The sequence below is a fragment of the Daphnia carinata genome, chromosome 1, assembly GCF_022539665.2.
Source record: "Daphnia carinata strain CSIRO-1 chromosome 1, CSIRO_AGI_Dcar_HiC_V3, whole genome shotgun sequence".
Classification (NCBI taxonomy): Eukaryota; Metazoa; Arthropoda; class Branchiopoda; order Diplostraca; family Daphniidae; genus Daphnia; species Daphnia carinata.
The window spans coordinates 2,553,097-2,559,798 of record NC_081331.1 but is presented as its reverse complement, the minus strand read 5'-3'; positions in this window follow the sequence as shown (position 1 = coordinate 2,559,798).

Genomic DNA, 6,702 nt, shown 5'->3' with positions numbered 1-6,702 from the left:
AGTGTTTTAGAAACAACGTTGACTCGTATAGACAACGAGTTGACGAGCTGTGACTTGCAACACGGCCGTTTGGTTTGAAAACGAAGGGTGTAGGGTACGGTTTATTTCTCTAAAAAATAGCACGAAGGAGAAAAAAAAAGGTGATGGAACACAGCTGTCAGTTTTGGAGACAGCAGCAAGTAACCATCATGGACGCAGCATCAGACTTGTCAATCAGGAAACACCAAAAGGGAACGAGAAAAAAGGGAAGAGCTTTTGGGTTTACAAAAAAAATTACGAAATTCAGAGGAAAGAAGCCGACTTCCGTAGAAAGAAAGTAAAAACGGAAGTCGGCGAGGTATCCTCCATGCGCATTTCGAGTCGTTTAAAAAAAAAAAAAATGGAAGTTCAAAAAGGTGAGTCTGCCATCGTTACGTTGGAGCATTTCCTTCCGGAAACTATTACGAAAATAGTAAATTTTTTGTGCTAAAAAGAGAACAAAAAATATCCGTCAGTTGATCACTTCGTTCCGATATACCTACGAAAAGCTTGAGCTATTTTGACGCATATCCGGTCTCGTCGAAAGCCAATCGTCGTGAAAACGTGATTGGAGCCATTCGGCAGCACTGACGGTGCCAATTAGTATCAAATAACATCGACATCCTGGCGCCGTTGCGAATTACTGTTTACCGGGTGTTGTATTTTCGATGCATTAATATGAAAATCAATAAGATACATTCATAGCGTACATATATACGTGCCAATTGTTTTCTTTATTGATTGGATCCCTCTTTGCTATTTGGGAAAGTATTGCACAATTTCCTGTCAGAAAAAATGAGTGACGGCATTGCATAAAAGGAAATTCATTCTTGAGCCAATCAAATTGACAAGCTTGTCCCTTTAAACTGAATTAAAATCGTATACAGCATGTATAATAAAAAGCTCGTTGTTACGTGACCCAAAGTCCTGAAATTCGGAAGCTAATGACGTTGGATATGGGGAAGCGTGAAATCCATTGTCAACTATAGGTGACAAATTTTTGTTATTCGAGACATCAATTGATGATGGGGGCGATCGTGTCATTCGTGTCATTCCTTTTTTTTTTTTTTTTCAAAGCGTCTAGTCAACGACCAACCAGCACGGAACGGACATTCTATCGATTTAATTATCTCACCCTGTGGTGTGAAGTGCCACCATCACAAAACACAATTCTTTTTTTTTTCTTGCACATAAACGAGCATTTATGGATATAGCCCAGAGCAGTAGAGAGCAAAAGAAATGATAACAGGAAAACGGATAACGCACGACAATGAAAAACTACGTGAGCGCGCTCTCTTTCGTTGTATAATATTCTAACGTTTCATAAAATTCGACAGAGGAAGCGGAAATCTATTGATAAGTTGTAGTGGCATTAGTCAACTGTAACCAGCACAGGCGCAGCAGGGAAATGATTGTCACACACAACCAAGTAGTCGTGAATAACAGGGCGTCGTGAAGCGTTTAATTTTTTGTTAGAAACGTGAAAATTGCAGACCGCCCCCCCCCACAGTTATTTGTTTCATAGTTGCTTATTTGTTATACGAAATAATGGAAACATTTGTAAACCTTTTTTTCTTCTTCTTTCTTTGTTTGATGACTATCAGTAAGGCAGGTGAGCCAGCTGTTATCACTTTGTCGAAAGGGTGATTGCATTACTGTGCGCAACTCATTTAATTTTTTTTTTCGAGCCTATAGCGCGAACACACGGCTGACATGCTGACATTGCGATTGATGGATAAGATAAAACCGTACAGACTGTATGGCATCCGGCCGTAATATTCCCCACTTTTGGCATCCAAATATTAACGCTTCCCAAATGTACACAGAGACTCGACTGAAAATTGCCTGAAATTCAAATGTATTTTTAAAACAAAACGTGTGGACGTTTAATTCTTGTTGTTTCACGAGTTTTCACACTGACGTGGTTCCACGTTTTAGGTCGATTTAATTTCGTTTCAGCGGATAGAGCAGTAAATGCTGATGGACCTTTGAAAGCCTCTTTGATGTTAGGCGATAGTTAATGATTTGCTTGTCAACCAATATCCTCTTTTCGCTTCGTTACGATCGTTTCTTTCATCGTTAACATTTAAAAACTCTTTTTAAGAATATTCAAAGCTTAGCTATAAAATTCGTGTAGCCGAGCAATGGCACAAGTTTTTGCCGTTCTTTATGCAAATCTTTGTCGTTGAATCGAGATCAATTGGGTTATTTTATCAATTTTTAAATATGAAACAGAAATTTTCTTCGTACTCTTGGGGATGTTGACGCTCGTCGTTTAGGCCTGATTCGATCAAATTCAAGTTACACGCCCGTCTTTTCAAAATTCGGCCGCTGGTATTTTTCCTTGGGAAGAATGTAGCTCGTCATTGAAAACTCACTTTCCTTTCATTTTCAAATGCGTAAAAAACTTGCAACGTTTAAGCTTGATGGGAATACATTTTTCACTGATGCGAGTCAGCGTCAGGAAAACTCCAACGAATGGGAAATTTGGTGGATGAGTGTCCAGCCATGTGTATGCGGCTGTGTATTGACACAAGGGCTCTCTACGAGCGTCAGTGCAAACGTAATTGAAAGACGGACATCAGGCAGCGAACACGTTTGTTTGGAGAGCTATATTCTCATTGGTTGGATTTCTAAATTCATTTTAGTTATTTACCCGATGTATAGCCAGCCACTGATTATCCATAACGTCTCCAACATGTCAACGGACATTTTTTTTTTCATGGCACTGTAGAATAAAACGGCCAACATATATTTCAATATGAAAAAATATTAGAGCCTCGTGTATTCTTTGTTTGTTTTTTTTCCTTTATTGTGTCGATCGTAAACAAAAGAAATGGGACAACAAAAAAAGCAGCGGGCCCTAAACGATTTTTTTAGGTGGGATTTGTTTGATTGCATTGTTATGATATCACCAGCAGCGTGTCATACGAGCTCTTCGACACCGATTGCAGTTAATCAACAACGAAATCTTGGAAAGGGTTAGTGCAGATGTCGTCTTCATTAGCAGCAGGTTTTCCAAACCCTGTTTATTTCTTTTAAAGGAGGAAATCGTTCATGAATTGACAAATGACATCTTGGCTGATGAAATACAAAAAAAGAAATAAAGGATGAAAATAAATACGTCAACATTTTTAGATGTGCGGGTTTATCCAAAAATAATAAAAGAAATAATCAATTGAATTTCTATAAAGAACAAAAAATATTGTGAACTTTTCGTACAGCAGCCCACACCCAATCACCATAATGTCTTCAAATGACAATTCATTAACACATGGATCAAATAACCTCAAGAAACTCAATGCATTCCGTATATAAAATGATGGAAATCCCTCATTCGGTGGCGTTATTTTTCACATTTTAATTGTTCCCCATTCACCACTCATTTCATTTTAGGCTTGAAGATGCAGGCCTCTTTAGTCGATTTGGCGTCCAGCCTTTTATAGCCTACCGCACATATATGCAAATAAGGGCTGAGATGAAACAATCAAGTCATTAATGACTGCTGCCCTTCTATAAAACATGTTCTGCATCTTGAAAAGAGATTTTTATTCCCGTCGGCTGCATTTGTCGATTTCAGATGGCAATTCTTCGTAGTCGAAGCTTTTAATTATTAGATGCTGCATATATAGAAGGATCGTGATTATGGCAGTGAATGAAGGCGACTTTCTCCTGCAAGTCGTTCACATTAGTTCATCAAGCATTCGAGACAACATACAGAGTCTATATAAGCTATAAAAAGGCAGGCCTATGTAATGGCAAAAGGGCCTTGATGCCCTCATCATAGACCAACTTTTTATACGGCCGTCTATAACGAGGCCGTCTATTGTCTTCACGATGAGCACACAAACTCTTCATACATGCAGGCTTTTCCCTATGCCTTTCTTCTCCGTAATTATGTCGCCCTTCACATACTTTTTAGTGAATCTTAGGGCTGATTATTAATCAGCAACTTTCATGTCTCAGACTAGCTGTTCCTTACATACATAGGCCTCGTAACACAAGCACCAGATACATTTTTTACAAAGATTTCATAGATGTGTTTCGTTGCAATTTTCGTCAACTGAAATGTGTGAGATTAAATTTAAAGAAAAATCAATACGAGAATATCTAGAGATTTTTGTTGAAGATTAGATTCGTTATTGTGCAGCAATACCTCAAGAAGCCTATAAACATACCATACAAAGTACATCATATTTAATTACAAGGCTCGGTAAACTATTATTGAAATTAGCTTATTATTTCACATGTTCCGTGTCGAACGCAATTTGTAGAAGCTTTCATTTATTGGTGATCCATATATTCACATGCTCTGCGCAATGATGTCGTTTGGAAAGACATAAGGGACCGATACCAAAATAATTGGTTTGGTTAGATTCAGTTGTTCTGTTAAAGCGTGCAACATGCGACGCTGGCAACTCGTGTGATGTGACGCATCATGTCCGCGTACGTGACATGTGGCTTCTCCACCGACTTGAAAACAAGGAACGATCCGCGAAACGCACGTAAACAAGCCAACCCGGTGATCTTGTCAGCTATAGGCTTGCTCGTTATCTCTTTATGTAACAAATGTGGAACGATGTGCAGCAGGCAGACGTCGACTAATGAGAGAGCGCCGATTGGCTTGATGAAGTCGCGTATTGCCTCCATCCTAACCAGTTTCACTTATAGTTTATAGATCTAGTGTGTTTCGTAGTCGATTTAAAATGATCGGTTTGGTGAAATTAGCATTTTGTCAACTGCTGTTGCAACGACTTGGATAGCGTGGGAAACTGGACTTGAGTGGTCGAATAACAATAAGCCTAATACGTCCCCATTCACCTCCAAATTTTGTAAACCTTAAGTTGCTGCGTTACTGTATTTCAATTATAGCGACAGCAGTTGTCCCCGCGTAAGTGCATAATCATAAGAAAAGGAAAAAGAATAGAGCGCTACTACGTCCATGTCTGTAAAGAAAAAAGGCTCTCGTCTTGACCGCCTTAAAAGTAGGTCCAATCAACTTGGGCGACACGTTGAGACCGAGGCAGAACCAAAGAAGGGGGAAAAAGTTTTCTTTAAAAAAGAGACATAGCGGGGAGGGGGACGGCGATCAATAGGTCTCAAGTTAATGGACGTGTCAGGCTTTGAAAGTGTCGAAAAATATGGCTCGTCATTCGCATCAATTCTGTATTATGTGTGTACACTGCTGCATGTACGTGCGAAAAAAGACAGTGTCGCCTATTTGCGAGCGGTCTATATCTATATTATAGAAGCCATTAAACTGCATATCTAAAAATATGAGAAAAGATTGCAAGGCAGGAAAAGGAAAATCCTATTTGTTATAATTACCGTAATGTCTGACTGGAATTATTGGATTCCGGTTGAAGCCTGGGCTGTGGACTGGAAAAAATGTCTTAATGGATCCCGTACGGACGTGTGTGTCAAACTTTGTCGGCAAAATGGTAAGAATACGTCCGAACGAAGCAGTAGCTGCACAAAAAAAAAAGTTTCAAAATACAAAGACTTTAATAAGAGAAAAGGAAAATATTCATTGGCCGTTTCAACTATATCCAACGTGAATACAAGAATAGTTCAAGATGGCTGCCTGTGATTGTTGGAATCCTACATTTAACCTTAAGCTTTTCTTGCTGTTGTCAGACAGCGCCACAACAGCCGTAAGATTTCGTAAACGTGTGTTGTGTTATCTGCAACGGGACATGCCATCAGATCAGATGATCTTGATGCAAACTAAACGTTATTTCTTTTCTTAGCAACGTCTTTTCAAATACCTCACATAAAAACAAGCGATAGCACGTCAGTTGATGAGTTTATGGATATAGTTTTCTTTCCTCCCAATTTATTCTTCTGTCAACATTGTCTGCTATTACCATAGATACGCTGTTGTGTAGCTTTCGAACCCGCATGACTCTCATTTTATTCAACTAATTGAACCTCTCGCAAGGATGCTGCTGAATCATGTCCAGGTGTGTAACAATAAAACGTATTACAAATTCAAGTACTTGCAAAAATTTTCCATAATTAACTCATAACTTAAAAATGTACAACACTAGCACAATTAAATGATGACCAAGATTTGTTACGTACATGTCTAGGCTTCTTATTTTTGTGTATGAAGAGAAGGAACAGCAGCTAGCCATCGTTGCGCAGGGCGCTTTACACGATTGGCTGTTAGAAGCGGCTTCTTGTCGTGCCTGAGCCGCCATTTTGGATCCAATGAAGAGCCGATTACATTCGACGACGTCACGTCTCAGGCCTGGGGATCGACACAGCAAGACATGAAGGTCCCACACAAAAAAACACCAAAGCTCTCTTCTCATTGGCTGAACGACCCCTCTTCTTTCATTTCTTCCCTTCCACCCTCCCAGCCACCCCATCCACCCCAAAATGAAGGAACGAATTTGGCAATCATTTACCCCATCTACCGGAGTGTTCTACAGCAATCGCTGCCATAAAGAGTCCACCGTGGAGGGGTAGAATTCGAAACCTCCCCTTCAAACCCTCCCCCCCGTTCAACTTCCAACCAGAAAGCTCCGTCTATGGCGTCGACGTCGTAGCCCAAACTGCCAACCTCCCTACATGCTACTGCTATTCCCACCATCGTGCACCAGTGCAGCCAAATAATTGCCATGGCTATATAGCTCTGGCCATGTTGGAGTGTGGAGTGGAGTGCCGGACCAGTGTAGA